Below are 16,916 nucleotides of genomic sequence, written 5' to 3' on the forward strand. Positions count from 1 at the left end.
GACCAGGGCTCGAACCCATGTCTCCTGAATTGGCAGGTGGATTCTTAACCATTGTGCCACCGGGGAAGCCCTGGAAAGATCATTTTAAGTAGACATTTCTAAAATATAATTATTTTTAAAGAGTTTACCCAAAAGTTCATATCTCATTTACATTTACTTTAAAGTTTAATTATATCAAGTTATTTTCCTTGCAACAGATGTAAACTCAGTTTTGATAATATTTTTCAGAGGTAGAGATATCTCATATGTATAATGTATACACAGACATGTAATATTAACAGGCCCCCTTTCTGTTCCAGCAAAGAAAGGACACGGTGAGGAACATACAGTGGTGGGTTGCCCCAGGGTAAACTTCTCAGCTTCCTGAAGTACCTCACAAGTAGCTGCTACAGCTCCAAGGCAAGGGGGCTATCCCTTAACAAAATGTTCTAGTCGTTTTGAGAAGTAGGCAACTGGTCGAGGGATATTCCCCAGAGTTTGAATTAACACCCCAAGGCTTCTGCCTTGTCTCTCATGTACATACAGTTTGAAAGGTTTCTTTAAGTCCAGTAGTTCCAAAGCCCGGGCTGAGACTAACTTCGTTTTTATGGTTTCAAAGGCTGTTTGGCACTCTTCAGTTCAAGTAAGGGGCTCAAGATCATGTCCCTTCAGTGCCTCCTAGAGGGGCTTTACTATGAGCCCATAGTTTGGATCCAAATCTGACGGAGCCCTGCCAGTCCCAGAAAACCTCTCAGTTGTCTGCGGGTCTTGGGTGCTCCCAAGCCTGCAGTTGCCTGCTTTCTGTCAGGCAAAAGATCCCGCTGTCCTTGGGAGAGGACAAAGCCCATATATATGACTTGCTGTTTGCATATCTGGGCTTTTTTCTGGGAGACATTATATTCAAAATTGGCCAAATAGTTCAGGGTTCTGATGGTATTTTGTAGACATTTATCATATGTAGGGCTCACTATGAGCAAGTTGTCCACATATTGGAGTAAGAGTCCTTCATCCAGTATTGTTTCTAAGATCTCCAGCCAACGTCTCCCCAAACAAGGTAGGGGAATTCTTAAATCCTTGAGGCAGGACAGTCCAACAATACTGTTGGACTACCTGTGTTTCTGGGTCCTGCCATTTAAAAGTAAAATAGCTGCTGTGATTCTTCTGCAATAGGAATGCAGAAAAAAAGCATCTTTTAAGTCAAGGACTGAGAACCAGCCGTAGTCTCCCTGAATAGTTATGAGCAGAGTGTATGGATTAGGCACCACAGGGTGTAAGTTTTGGACTACTTCACTAATAGCCCTCAGATCTTGGACAAAGTAATACTCTGCTGAGTTTGGCCTTTTGACTGGGAGGATAGAGGTGTTATATGGGGACCCACAAGGTTTAATCAGTCCTGTTTTCAAAAACTTTTCCAGAGTTGGCTGAATTCCCTTTTGGGCCTCTTGTCTCGGAGGATATTGTTTTAAATTGGGTGTCCCAGCATCCCTTTTACAAAGGAGATTTTGTCCCAAAAGGGGGATTGGACGCTCTGGATGTTTCAGGGTGAGGTCCCCTAGTTGGCATTCTAGAGGTTGTACTTCTCCAGAAACTCCCATGACTGGGATAGACTGAGATGTTTTCTGTGCCTCCTTGGTATTTACCACAGTATATGTATGTGACACCTGTTATCTATTAGAAAGTCAGTCAACTTGCTCCCCACTGTCAGATTACCTGGGGCTCCTGTGGGGAAATTTGAATCGGACGCCTCAAGTCCAAGGGAGTCCCCAGGGCTCTTCATTTATTATCAGAGTGTTCTTCTCTTTCTACTATATGAGAGACTCCTGTCTCCTTTTTATTATTTTCTTTCTTTTTCTTTAGTCTAGGGCAATCTTTTCTCCAATGCCCTTCCTCCTTGCAATAAGCACATTGTTCCTTCCCCAATGGTGGCTTACCTTCCATTAGGTTACTTGCCTTCTGGGAATTCAATGCTGCTGCCAGAAAAGCTGCATTCCGTTTTGCATCTTCTTGCTTCTGTCGTTGTTCCCTGTTGTTGAATAGTTTAAAGGCAACATATACTAATTGAGAAGGGCTCATTCCAAATGCACCATCTAACTTCTGTAATTCTCTTCTTATACCTGAGGTGCTTTGCCCGATGAAGGTCATATTTATCATCCTTACATTCTCAGGGGCCTCAGGGTCTGCATCTGTATAGCACCTATAAGCTTGATAAACCCTTTCTAGAAACTCTGATGGATCCTCATTTGGTTTTTGTTTTATCTATCTCCTGAATTTTGTTTAAGCTCTTTTGTCTAGGTCCCCCCTTGGGCTTTCTTTCAGACCACTGAGCGATAAAGTGGCAGCCCTCTGACTCCTTTTCCTCCTGATGCAATAGCATAAATGTTTCTACATATAGAATCTCATCACTTTTCCCTGCTCTTTTGCAAAACACTTCTAATTGCAAGATTGTATTATAATTGAGTAGTCATAGGTGCACGGCTATGTTTTGCCCATTTGTCTAATATACGACCCAAAGGGCTCTCCTTCGGGATAGATGGACTATTTCCCATTTTTATACGTTTGATAACACCAAAACACAAAAGACACACACAAATTTTTTTTAAATAAATTTATTTATTTATTTACTTATGGCTGTGTTGGGTCTTTGTTGCTGCGTGTGGGTTTTCTCTAGTTGGCGGCGAGCGGGAGTTACTCTTCATTGCAGTGTGCGGACTTCTCACTGTGGTGGCTTCTGTTGTTGTGGAGCATGGGCTCTAGGCACACAGGTTTCAGTAGTTGTGGCACACAGGCTTAGTTGCTCCGCGGCATGTGGGATCTTCCCGGACCAGGGCTTGAACCCATGTCCCCTGCACTGGCAGGCGGATTCTTAACCACTGTGCCACCAGGGAAGCCCTGCCACAAACAAATTCTAATGCAAAAAGCACAAAAAAATTCCAACATTGATGCACACAAAACAAAAGCAAATGAACCCGTTCCCAAATCAGGTATAGTCAAACAACAATTCCCCTCTCCAGCAGGGTACCCCAATCAAATGCAAAACAAATTGGCTTGTGCTGTAAAGGGAAAACCCAAATTGAGGGGAGAATCTGTCCCCCGTTATACACACCAGAACGACTTACCCTACAAAGGTCAAGTCCATCAACTCGCAGAAGTTTGTCGATTCCTTGCTCCAACTGCCAAGTGCTGGGGTAGCCAGTGGAATATTGAAGGGAAGATCCTCAGGACAAATGGTCCTGGCAGCTGCTAGGGCCTTGCTCCAAAATTCCCTGACTAGGGCTGGCTAGCCACAAGCAGCAAGGCTCCTGGCTGGCTAAGCCAAATTTGTTACTGAGTCCAAGCTCACTCTGCTCACCACATGACAGGCCAATAAATTGGGAGATGAGGTGTTGAGGCAAGGAATAGCGACTTTATTTGGAAAGCCAGGTATCTGAGAACATGGTGGACTAGTGTCCTAGAGTACCATCTTATCAGGGTGTGGATGCTAGTTTCTTTTATAGAACAGAGAGGGGGAGGAGTTGAGGAAATAAAGTGAAAAGGCCATGAGTCTTGCAAAATATCTCCTGGTTTTGGCCAGCCTTGGGGAATGTGTTAATTTTTTCTTTTCTGCAGCCTTTCACAGGTGGACAGGGTCAGGGTGTTTCCCTGAGAGCTGAACAAAGGCACTTTAGTTTAACATTCAGGCAGAGGAGCAGGGTTCCCCAAGGCAGACCATTATGTATGCCTATAGCTATAGACAGAACAAAAGCAATGGAAAGTACAGGTCAAAGTAAAAGAAACAGATCCAACATGGAGTCAGATTTTGTTCTTCCCTGTTACAGTAGTCCAAGTGGGAGATGATGGTGGTTTGAAATAAGTGGTGACAAAAGAGAGAATGAAAAGTAGTTAGTTACAGGGTATATATTTAAGGTTGAGCCTGAAACAGGAGGGAAGGGGTCAGGGCACAACCCTTAAAGAATGACATAGCCATTGAGGATCCAACATAAACTAGTTCAAACCAGCTAGGCCCAAGGTGGTGGAAGATTCAACTTCCAGTAAACCTTGAGCCTCATTATACACTCATTGTAATACATTAGCATGCTAAACAGCTCACGGACAGTCACAATGACAGTTCCAAGGCCAACTCTAAAGGCCAAAAAAAGGCAGGTAGCCTAATTCCTGTAAATCCCCACCCCTTCCCCAAAATAGTTGGAATAATCCTGTCACTTGTTAGCCTATGAAATTACCCAGCCCATAAAAACTAACCACCCCATTTTTCCAGGCTGTGCTCACCTTTTGAGATGGACTGCATTCTGTCTATGACATGTGTATCTCTCAGGGCCTCTCACCTTCTGAAGTGGCCCACACTCTGTCCATGGAGTGTGTATCTCCCTGAATAAACCTGCCTTCTCACTTAGTTCTCAGGGCAGAGGCCCCTTGCCTACCCACTTATATCCCTCACAAGCATCCTATATTAATAAATCTACTCCTTACCCATCACTTTGCCTCTCACAGAATTCCTTCTGTGCTAAGACATAAAGAACCTGAGCTTCAGTAAGTCCTGACACTAGGTGAGTGATTTTAATTAAAAGACAGTGGATTTGAGTCCAAATCTGAGTTTTGGCTGAGTAAAAGTCTCAGCCTGTGGGTTCAAGTCCCAATCTGAGTTTTGGCTGCATTTGAATCCCATATGAGTTGTGTTTCAAGCCTATACATAGATCTTGCTGATGGATAGGATGTGGGGCATGAGAGGAAAAAAAAATAGATGTTGACTCTTAGTTTTCTTTTTTCTTCTTCTTCTTCTTCTTCTTTTTTTTTTTTTTAGCGTTTGGGGTCCACTGTACTAGTGCTTCTAAAACCTCTGTGTACAAATGAATCACTGGGAATTTGTTAAACTGCAAATTCTATTTCTTTTTTAAAAATTTTATTTATTTTATTTATTTATTTTTGGCTGTGTTGGGTCTTCTTTGCTGCACGTGGGCTTTCTCTAGTTGCGGCGAGTGGGGGCTACTCTTTGTTGCAGTGCGTGGGCTTCTCATTGCAGTGGCTTCTCTGGTTGCGGAGCATGGGATCTATGTGCGTGGGCTTCAGTAGTTGTGAAGTGTGGGCTCAGTAGTTGTGGCTCACTGGCTCTAGAGCTCAGGTTCAGTAGTTGTGGCACACGGGCTTAGTTGCTCCACGGCATGTGGGATCTTCCCGGACCAGGGCTTGAACCCATGTCCCTTGCATTGGCAGGCAGATTCTTAACCACTGTGCCACCAAGGAAGCCCAAACTTCAAATTCTGATTCAGTAAGTTCTGGGATGGATCCTGAGAGTTTGATGATTCCAGTGCTGTTGATTGGTACACTGCAAGACCATGTCTTAGAGTGAGGTTCCTTTCAGTTCATGATTTAAGTTTTATTGGGTGGGGAGGGTCTTGCCCAGGCAAATGCTGGAGAAGAGGGATGGGCAGTAGTAAACAGGAAGGTCTCATCTCTTCCTGGAAGCCGTCCTAATTACACGACTCACCCTAATCTTCCTTTCCCAACCTCACACACAACCCTCCATGCTTCCAGAGGTAAATATTTCTGCAAACCAAATCAGAAAATAATAAGAATTTAAAGATGAAAGTAATCTTAACTGGCAAATGGACAAATCCCATCTCCAGAAACCTTAGCAAGGGGTTTCAGTCTCTGCTTGAAACCTCCAAAAATAGGAATTCACTACCTCAGACATTAGATCACTGCTTTCCACCCACCCCTTGCTAAAAAAAATCTGCTAATCAAATATATTCACCTCCCAAAATAATAATAGGAGTAATGTTTAGTGAACTGTACTAATGATATCAACTATTGTGAAGAGAGAAAGAGGGGTCACTATGCTGCTTTGATAGAGTAGGGGAAAGATTTTATAGAGGAGGTAGGATTTGGATACACAAAAAGAAGATGGTATTAATAAATACATAAGTCTGTAGGTACTGGGAGATCAGGAAAGTAGTCAAGAGCAAAGATGTAAGTAGGAAAAAGCAGAAAATGTCTGAGAAACTGATTACACATTCCTAATACAGTGCTAGAGAACAGTGGGGGATAGAACCACCAAGATTAGTGACAGACCTTGAATGCTAGTCTAAGTTAAGACCTTAGGGGCTTCCCTGGTGGCGCAGTAGTTAAGAATCCGCCTGCCAATGCAGGGGACACGGATTCGAGCCCTGGTCCGGGAAGATCCCACATGCCGCGGAGCAACTAAGCCTGTGCGCCACAACTACTGAGCCCGCGTGCCACAACTAGAAGCCACCGCAGTGAGAAGCCCGCACACCATGCAGCAACGAAGACCCAATGCAACCAAAAAAAAAAAAAGAAGATCTTAGGCTGTAATTAATGGAAAGCCATTGAAGCTTTGGGGATAGGACAGTGACATGAGAAATATCCTAAAATTCTATAACTCAAAAAAACTGTCAAAAATAAATAAATAAATAAATAAAAAACAAAAAATGTCAAGGCCATTCACTCACTTTACAGAGCTACAGATAGACCGGAAGAGATGATCCAAGGTTACACTGCTACATAGGGAGAGCTCTGTTTTAGACAGTGAAGAATCTAGCTCTAATTTGGAGGATTGATTGGAGAGCAAGAAGCTGGAAGAAAAGAGACTCTTTAGGAGGATGCTGATGGCAATAATAATCAAGGTATGAGGATTAAAGTGGTCAAAGGAATGTTTGTGATAGAATTCCTAGGATAAACTGACAGGAAATGATTAGATATAATTAAAAGGGAGAGAGAAGAACTGTATTATAGCAATGATAGTGCTTAGGAGCATAGCTCTGTTTTCAAAAGATGTGGGGGTGATTCTTGACTCAGCCACTTATTAATTATATGAACTTGCACAAGTTATTCAACATCACTAAGCCTCAGTTTCTATATTTGCTATATCATCATAAGACTGTTGTGAGGATTATATAAGGTAATTCAATAAAAACTTAACACAGTGTCTGGCACATAGTAAATAATAAATGTCAGCTGTTTGGTTTTTTTATAGCTATGGGTGACAATTATTATACCCAAGAAACTGTAACAATAATGATATTAACAGAAATAAGGAAGACCAGAGGGAGCCAGCTAGAGGAAGATGAGTTTGGTGTAATGCTGAATCTGATGGAAAGCAAAGCGAGAGAGAAAATATGTAGTAATCAATTAAGGACATTTATCTGGGGTTCAGAAGAGATGCTAGGCCTAAGGAGAGACATGTAGGAATTATCTGCATAAAAGTGATCTGTAGGTCAATAAAATATTTACAAACGGGCAATATTTACCATTCATTTGTTACACAGAAATGAATAATAACAAATGTTTATTGAAAGATTGCTCTGTGCCAGGTACAAAGTGCTTTACTTACAGTAACTTTTTAAATCCGAATAACCACTTAATGATATACATACCACTATTATTCTCATTCTTTCTTTTTAACCCCCCTTTTAATTAATTAATTAATTTATTAATTTATTTATTTATTTTTGGCTGCATTGGGTCTTTCTTGCTGCACATGGGCTTTCTCTAGTTGTGGCAAGTGGGGCTACTCTTCATTGCAGTGAGCGGGCTTCTCATTGCAGTGGCTTCTCTTGTTGCAGAGCACAGGGTCTAGGCGTGCGGGCTTCAGTAGTTGTGGCTTGAAGGCTCTAGAGTGCAGGCTCGGTAGTTGTGGTGCACAGGTTTAGTTGCTCCGCAGCATGTGGGATCTTCCCAGACCAGGGCTCGAACCCATGTCCCCTGAATTGGCAGGCAGATTCTTAACCACTGTGCCACCAGGGAAGTCCCCCCCCCCCTTTTTTTTTAAAGAATCCTAATGACTTTGAGGTAGATGAGGCTGTTGTCAGATAATGAAGTAATTAGGTGTAAGATATAAAAGTAATAAAACTGGGATTTCCCTGGTGGTCCAGTGGATGAGAATCCATCTTCCAATGCAGGGGACGCGGGTTCGATCGCTGGCCAGGGAACTAAGATCCCACATGCCGGGGCACCTAAACCCACGCGCCGCAACTAGGGAGAAGCCCGCACACCACAACTACTGAGCCTGCGTGCTCTGGAGCCTAGGTGCCACAACTAGGGAAGCCTGTGCACAGCAACTAGAGAGAAGCCTGAAACGAAGAGCCTGCACACCACAATGGAGACCCAGTGCAGCCAAAATTTAAAAAATACATAAACTAATTTTAAAAATATAAATTAAAAATAAAACTGAGAGAAAGAAAGCACTGATTTGAAATTATCTTCCTTTAAGTTCGGATGGAAAATTAAGAAAACTTCCAATTCAAAGTTCTAAGCACAAAATCCAGGTATGTCATGTAGTGGACTTGCTTCTTCAACTGGACCTTAATTCTGCAGCCAATAAAAAGAATCCACTCTCTAATGAACAGCAAGCTACAAAATGATTCTCGGGAATTCCCTGGCCGTCCAGTGGTTAGCACTCTGCACTTCCATTGCAGGGGGCACGGGTTTGATCCCTGGTCAGGGGAACTAGGATCCTGCAAGACCCATGGCACGGCCACAAAAAAAAAAAAAAATTCTCCCCATGAAGAAGCCAGTGACTTTGCATTTGATTTTTCCAGCTTGGTTAATTCCCAAAAGTTCAGGCTTTGGAGTCCTAAGGTCTTCTTTAGCATTTAACTAGTTTTTTGCTGGTGGAAGGGGCTGGGAGTGTCTCTCCACACGTAAGCTGATCTTTGTCATAAATCACTTTTATAATGAGAGAGCAGCTAGGGCACTTCACCATGTCTTCCCCATTTGTCAAATCTTCCCAGGTGATGCAAAAGTTACCCCCATATGGGCAGGGGTAGGAGTACCTCTCTGAGTCCTTCTCATATTGGAAGTCCTCGATCTCCACCTCATCGTGAAACACTGGGGCCAGTAGAGGTCTGTCACCTGCCCTGTCCTACCCAGGCGGGGGTTGGTCCAACTTCTCAGGCCCGGCCTAGCCGGGCCTATTCTCATTCTTTAGGTGAGGAAACTGAGGCTCATGGAGGGTGGGTAACTTGCTCAAGGTCAGATAGCTAGAAGAGGTAGAACCAGGATTTAAACCAATCAGTGCAGTGTCAGAGCCTGGGCCTTAAACACATGTATGCTGCTTCACTCTGAAAAAGGTTTCATTCCCAGGTTTCACTTCCATGGGGGGGATCACTATGGGGTGCAAAGAAATTATAATTCCAGACCAATACTCTAATACTGTGGAAAGAAAAGAATTGATTCAGGTCATGACTGTCCTGTTATTAATGATTTAAGGAATCAGAGCAAGTAATGCATTATGCCTGTGTATGAGAAATGGAAAGGCATCTGAGGATGCAGCGCTAAGAGAGTATATTCATAACACTAATTGGGAATGGGTCCCCAGGGAATCTTCCCTGTTTATAAGCAAGAATGAAGTATGAACACTTCCACCTTTGACTCCAGAGTCAAACTACAAATCAAACAGCAGGATCATTTGGTGAAGGTAATTGCCTCTGTTTCACAAAAACTATACAGAGATCATCTGTCTGCTTCTGGCTCTAGAGTGTGGAAGGAAAGACTACCTCCTCAATCTTCTGAGTGAGGCCCTGATCACTGAGGGAGGGAGAGGGAGAGTTTTTTGGGAAACCTGCATTATTTGCTGATTGGGGAAGGAAGTTGTGAGAGACTCCTCACACAGTCTGGTGCAACAACCATATGAAGAGGGCACTATTCTAATTTCTAGTTTACAGATGGGGAAACAGAGGCACCAGGAAAGTTAAATAACTTACCCAAGTCTGCAAAACTAATTCACAGCAGAGCCAGGCTGTGAATCCATCTTACTCTTGCTCCAGAGCTCACATGCTTAATTACCATGCTATACAGCATAGAATATGTCTTCAGAAATCACAGACTTCCCTGGCCCAATGAGACCTTAAGGATCACACCCCAACCCAAATTACATCAGTCATCTTTGTCCTTCTATTCATTTATATTGCCTGCCTTTGACGTCCCTGTGTTTTCTGCTCTTGCCTTTGAACAATGACACTAATACCATTGATCTTGTCTCAAAAAACTCCTCAATCCCATTTATTTTTACATTCTCTTACAACCCTCCTCTTGTCTCCATTTTGTTTCTTTCTTTTTTGTCTTGTCTCCAATTTCTAAACTTAGGTATAATAAAGCCTTTAGCAAAAACATGGACTTTGCCTATAACAGTCCTTCCACTTGCCTTGACCCTGATAGTTTTTCAGGCTAAAATTCTCTGGGGGAAGGATTATGTAGCTGAAGAGGCTCTGCATTCAGAGCAGTGATTTAGCGTTAATCTGTTTCTTGCTTTCTTGTCCTCTGACTCTCCAGGACCCCCACTGGGAGCCTGTGACCTGCACATGTTATCTTTGGTCTTTACTGTTGAAGATTACGATATTAGACTGGTTAGGTAGTATCTCTCCTTCCTCCCTTCAGCCTCTTCAAATTGCAGCTGAATGTAAATGTCGTATAATCTGTGATTTCTATAATGCTATGATCTTAGTGCCTTTTGTATTAGTCAGGATAGGCTGGGTTGTGCTGAAGAAAAAAATAATCGCCAAATCTCCATGGCTTAATTTCTTAGTGCATTCAGATACTATAACAAAAATACCAGAACTTCCCTGGAAGTCCAGTGATTAAGACTCTGCGCTCCCAATGCAGGGGGCATGGTTCAATCCCTGGTCGGGGAACTAAGATCCCACATGCTGCACAGCACGGCCAAAAAACAAAACAAAAAAACCCAAAAAATACCATAGACTAGGTAGTTTATAAAAAACAAACATTGGGGAATTCCCTGGCATTCCAGTGTTTAGGACTCTGCACTTTCACTGCCAAGGGCCTGGGTTCTCAGGGAACTAAGATCCCACAAGCCACATGATGCAGCCAAAAACAAACAAACAGACAACAAACATTTATTTCTCATAGTTCTGGAGACAGGCAAGTCCAAGATCATGATGCCAATAGATTTGGTGTCTAGTGAGAATCCCCTTCATTAATAGCAGTCTTCTCACTGTAACCTCACACAGTGAAAACAGCAAGGTCTTTTTTACAAGGGCACTGATCCCATTCATGAGGGTGGAGCCCCTCCCAAAGGTTCCACCTCCTAATACCATTATCTAGGGTCTTAGGATTTCAACATAAGAATTTGGTTGTTGCCGGGGTGGGGCGGGAGGAGAGAACATAAACATTTTGTCCATTGCACTGAACAAAACCAGACTTTCTCACTCACCTGAAATCTGCTGCAGGGCCAGCACCTCTGTGGTTAGTTCTCCCTCTGCAATGACTTGGGAACCTGGTTCTTTCCAACATGTGGCTCTACCACCTTAATACACAGCCTACGTGCAGCCCAACAGAGCAGAGAGAGCTGGAGGGTCATGCAGTTGCCCTTAAATCGTTGGTTTGGCCTGAAGGTGACACTTATCACTGCTCCTTCCAGCCCATTGACTAGAACTAGTCAAATGGCCCTGCCTAACTCTAAGGGAGCTAGGAAATTAGGAGGAACACAGGGCATTCTGTGAGCAGGAAATGTCTTTGCCTTCTTCTCGTTATTGTATCATATACTGCAATCTTGTCTTTCTTTCCCAGTCTAGTCACAGCCCATCCACTTGTACCTTGAACCTTCTACCTCTAAATCCACAAAGTATAGTTTAATCCAATTCTTGTCCTTTGGAGTGTTTCATCTCCTGCCAGATGACCCTGCCTTTGCTCTTTCACTGGTATACGTCACAGCTGCAGAGTTTTCTCCCTCATCCCCATTCCTACTTTTGTATCTAGTCATTTTCCAGGATCTACCCAGCTGAGAGTAGTCTGGAAAGACCCCCTAAACTTTCTGCAATTAATATTGAAGTTGTTAAGAACAAGAAACGCTCTTTCTCTAGAGTGGAGAGAAAAAAGGGAGAGAGGGGAAACACTGAAGGAAAAAAAGCAGGTTGAATAAATCTTCTGGAGGTCAGGTCCAGGAGCCACCCTGGTCCTCTGTTCCCTGGGACAGTTTAATGCAGGTCAGACAAAAAGACGTCTGGGAAAGAGCCCTAATGCTCTCTGCTCTCTCTGAGTTTTCCTCTTCCACAGTTTACTCATGTTCTGATCAAAATGAGCATTAGTGTCACGCTTTTGTTTTTAATAAACGTACTACAAGAGCAGTATTTAAGGAAATTTTTAAAAGAGAAAATTTAATCCTACCAACTTAAAAGTTATTGTTGTTTGCATACTTCTTTCCAATTGTAGGGGAGGAAAAATCTTTTCTTCTACCCATCTTCCGTTCTCCAGCTAGGACCCAATAAATTAGACTGGCCAAAAACAGATTAACAAAAGAAAAACAGATGTTTATTAACATGTGTGTTGCACATGCATCTATGGGAGTACCCAGCGATGAGCTACCCGAAAGGGTAGCTAGCATTTGGGCTTATATCCCATCTTAGGCTAAACAAAGGAGAAGAAATTTGGGGCTTCTGGGCAGAAGAGTACGTTATGGGAAGGCGACCAGGAAAAGTGCAGTAAACAAGGGTTGTTTAATAAGGTTTGTTATGTAGATTTAAGTGGGTGCCTTCTCCTTTAATAAGAGTTGTTAAGGGAATGGTCCAGTGCTTAGGACTCTGCGCTGAGGGCCTGGGAACTAAGAAGATCCTGCAAGCCTCAAGGCACGACCAAAAACAAAAAAAGTTAAGAGTCCTTTTCTTCCTGGTTAGGAAGAGGGAGACACACAAATGGAAATTTCCTTTAAGAAAAGAGAATTTGTGCCCTGTTTTCAAGCTTTTCCTAAGTCTGCTTGTTATCATTGGCCAAATTGATCCATATGCCAAAGAGGCATATTTTGGAATGGCATATTTTGGTACCCTTCATAGCCTTTGTTTATTTTTATATGTTTGCGATTATACCAAACAAGTATTTCCTTTTAAAGGGATGTATCCCTGAGAAGAGAACACATAAAGTGAATGACTTAGTCATTTATATTTTAGTAAGAATTAGCTTGAGGAGCCTTAGCCTTTTTTTTTTTTCTTCAGCAACTGGTTGGGATTAGTACACTAAAGCTTGCGTATAGAAGGAGCAACAGGGAAGCTGGTGGGCATGTGTACCTCAGTAAAAGACTTTGGGTAACCCATGGCAGCAAGCAGTCACTGGGTCTTGGGGAATGGAGGACCAACAGGCGTAGAATATGAGAATTAGAAAAAGCAGCAGAAAAGGGGAGTGGCTCCAAAAGAAACTTTGCCAGCCCAATGATTTTAAGATCACAAATCTAGTGAACAGGATCTTGAAACTCACCTATTCCAACTCCCATCTTGTGTTTCCCTTGACTGCATCCTTGCCATTTGCTGCCAAAACTGGGCTTGAACAACTCCAATGCTGGGGACTCCACTATTTCCCAAGATCCCCCTAACTATTTTAGACAACTCTCACTCATTTTAAAAAAAAAATTTTTTTTTTTTAATATTTTAGCTTTATTAAGCGTTTAAAATAAAGATCTTGGATTTCCCTGGTGGCGCAGTGGTTAAGAATCCGCCTGCCAATGCAGGGGACACGGGTTCGAGCCCTGGTCTGGGAAGATGCCACATGCTGCGGAGGAGCTAAGCCCATGTGCCACAACTACCGAGCCCGCGCTCTAGAGTCCGGGCACCACAACTACTGAAGCCCGTGCACCTAGAGCCCGTGCTCTAGGCGCGTGGGCTCTAGAAGCCACCGCTATTATCCTTTTGTTAATAGCTTCATAAGAGAAGCCATCGCAATGAGAAGCCCGCGCACTGCAACAAAGGGTAGCTCCCGCTCGCCGCAACTATAGAAAGCCCGTGTGCAGCAACGAAGACCCAACACAGCCACAAATAATAAATTAAAAGATTGTTAAAAATAAATCAGTAAAGATCTTATCTTGAGAAAAAAATGTATCTCCTTGTAGCTTTGATTATAAGCTGCCCTCTAGTCCTCCCCCTACATGACCTGCTATTTCAAGACGCCTCCATAATCTCCTTGGAGGCCCTCTTAAATAGGGTAATCATGTCCAGTTACTTCAAGCATTCTTCGATGTCAACACTTCAAGTCCCATTTCCAACCAGGCCACTTTCCCCAGAGTATACCTGACATTTGTAGTTTTCAAGGGATAATATCATCTTGCATAAACCTTAAGAAGAAAATGCAGAATCCTTCTGAGAATGGAGACACTGCTTCAGACATGCTAGGTGTGATTTTTCGAAACAGTGACTTGTAGTAAGAAGAGATCCCCATAGGAGAGGGAGGTGGGCTTGGCTCATTGCTAATAATTCTATATCAATTAATAATCTTAGCTTACAATTATTGAACATTTATGTGCCAGGCATTATTCTAGGTGTTTTATGTTTACTGTCTCATAGAATCCTCCCAGTAACCCTATGAGATGGGTCCTCTTATTCTCAACCTCATTTTATTTTTTATTTTTATTTTTTAAAGATTTTTTTTTTTAATGTGGACCATTTTTAAAGTCTTTATTGAATTTGTTACAATATTGCTTCTGTTTTATGTTTTGGTTTTTTGGCCATGAGGCATGTGGGATCTTAGCTCCCTGACCAGGGATTGAACCCACACCCTCTGCATTGGAAGACAAAGTCTTAACCACAGGACCGCCAGGGAAGTTCCCTCAACCTCATTTTACAGATGAGGAAACTGAGGTACAAAGAGTAACTTGCCCAAGATGTCACAGCTAGTAAGTGACAGAAGCACAATTCAAACCCCAGCAGCTAATTCCAGACCTCTTGTACTCCTCAATCACTGTTGTTTACTGCTTCATGCCTGGTTAAGATTTTGAATTTTAATATGTTATACAAAGCAGTAAAGAAAACATTCCTCTGAGTCTTGATTTCTGCTAATTTGATAGTGAACAACAGAATGTTATTCCCTTATACGCAACATATACTTTACATCAGAACAGGACATCAGCCCAGGATATGTCCTCTTCTTTCAGACCTATGGTCTTATGTCAAACATATGATATTATTTGGCTTTTGACCTAGGAATTTGAAAAAAGAGAGGTCGAATGAGTCACTGAGCTAAGAGTCCAGAGCTCTAGATACTAATTCCAACACAGCCATAATTTTACATGTAACTATGCATGATTCCTCAATTGTAAAATGAGAGAATTGGACTTCACTCCACTCTAAGGCACCTCCAAATGCTGAAATCTTGTGTCCAAAGGAATGACTTTCCCACTGGGAGTTTCCAGCACTGTGGCAGAAGGAAAGAACAAATATATATCTAGAAAGAGGCAGACTCTCTGGTGCCTCTTGAGTCACACATATCAAACTGAAATGAACAAATGAGCATCTGTTCCCTGTTTCTGACGTGTAAAGCTGTCAATTGGCAATAGTTACTATGCTTAGGTTTTCAACTGGCTCTGTTGCCCCTGCTAAAAATAAGCCACTGGTGTTAGGGCTGAGTCATTTTCATACATGAATATGTGGAGGAAAAAAGTGACAAAGGCCATAAGGGAACTGTGGGTTATTTCCCTTCCAACCAGACACCACACCTTGTTCCCAAACAGTCCCTCTTTTTCTGTTGTATTTCAGATAAGCTGTATACCTTAAATAGAGAACATATTCAACAGTATGTTATTGTGTTTTAGTTTGTTCATATCCTGTTCACTGCTTGTAGATTGGCCTTTTCCTTAGAGCTGGGTTTTGTACTTTTCTGAGGAATATAGGTTGATGTTAACAATATTTGCAACTGAACTTTACAGTTTACAAAATGATTACATATACATAGTTTCTTTGGTCAGCCACCCCCTGGTGATGTGGCAACCTGAGGATAGGTTTCCAGCATCCTCTCCAGGTAGTAAAGTCTTATGGGGACGAGACCCATCCTGGGAAAAATTGTAAAGTAAGTTTGCCTTGTTTTAAGGTGGTCTTTCTCTTTAGTTTTGGGGGATTATTTCTCACCTTCTGGGTTCTCCATTCCCCACCCTCCGTTCCTGTGGCCATTGCCCTCATTCTGCTTTCTGCTCAAAGCTTCTCACTTTTGCAGACTTTTTCTCCTAGCTGTAAAATGGGAGGAAAGTTGGAGGAGGAAAACACTAAAGTTCTTTCTTAATCTAACTGCTTTTTCCAAATATGCCTTTCTAAGGAGCAATAACAAACTCTAAAATTATCTCAGGATTCTTTCCCTTACTCAATAAAATTCCCCATTCCCTCAGGGTTGCTGGTTTCAACTAGCTATTTGGTGGAAAACAGTTGACTAAACAAAATATAAAGGGTGAATATTGGATCATGTATTTCATAAAACAATTCTTCCTGGGAGTATTAGCCACAAACAAGACTTAAGTACATTCATAAATTAATGACCTAGAATGGTTTGTCCAGCTACCGTCTTTCTTTGTGACCCAGTCAGAAGCACCTCAAACCAAAAATGTCCAAAATGAACTTATTATTTTATTTTAAAAAGCTACTTTCCTGACAGCTACTCACCTGAGTCTGCCCGCTCTCCCCTTGAGAGTGTACTATCACTTAATAAATCCTTGCCTTGCTTTCTCGAGGAAGGAAAAAAAAAACAAAAAAAACTACTTTCCTTCCTGAATTAACTCTCTCTCTCTCTCTCTTTTTTTTTTGGCTACACCAGGCGGCTTGTGGGATGTTAGTTCCCTGACCAGGGATTGAACCTGGGCCCTTGGCAGTGAAAGCTCTATGTCCTGACCACTGGACTGCCAGGGAATTCCCCTGAATTAACTCTCTTGATTGGTGATACCACCATTTACCCATTTGCCCAGACCAGAAACCTGTGGGTCCCTTTCTATCATCCTCTAAATCTACCAAGTTCTGTCCACTGGATTTCTAAAATATTTTTCACACCCATACCATTGCCATTACCTTAACATAAAGGATGGAGAGGCAGGGAGGGAGATTAGGCAGATACAGATGGAATGCGAAGAGCAAGATCTTACTAAGACCAGTTTAAGTGCATGCACCAAGATATTAGGCTGGCAAACCAGACAAAGTTCTTGACCCCTACCCATAGCACTCTACCTCCAC

General features: G+C 42.4%; 1 pseudogene across 1 annotated transcript; it reads right to left on the reverse strand.

The window, feature by feature from the left end:
* Positions 1–206: 206 nt before the first annotated feature.
* LOC309619394 (diphthamide biosynthesis protein 3 pseudogene) lies at positions 207–13,210 on the reverse strand (annotated as a pseudogene). The gene is made up of 3 exons (XR_014249847.1): positions 13,195–13,210; positions 3,096–8,820; positions 207–2,884 (listed from the first exon to the last, which is right to left on the reverse strand). The product of XR_014249847.1 is annotated as a diphthamide biosynthesis protein 3 pseudogene (transcript).
* Between the last annotated feature and the right edge of the window lie 3,706 nt (positions 13,211–16,916).

The sequence above is a fragment of the Balaenoptera borealis genome, assembly GCF_965194805.1.
Source record: "Balaenoptera borealis genome assembly, chromosome: 20".
Lineage (NCBI taxonomy): Eukaryota > Metazoa > Chordata > Mammalia > Artiodactyla > Balaenopteridae > Balaenoptera > Balaenoptera borealis.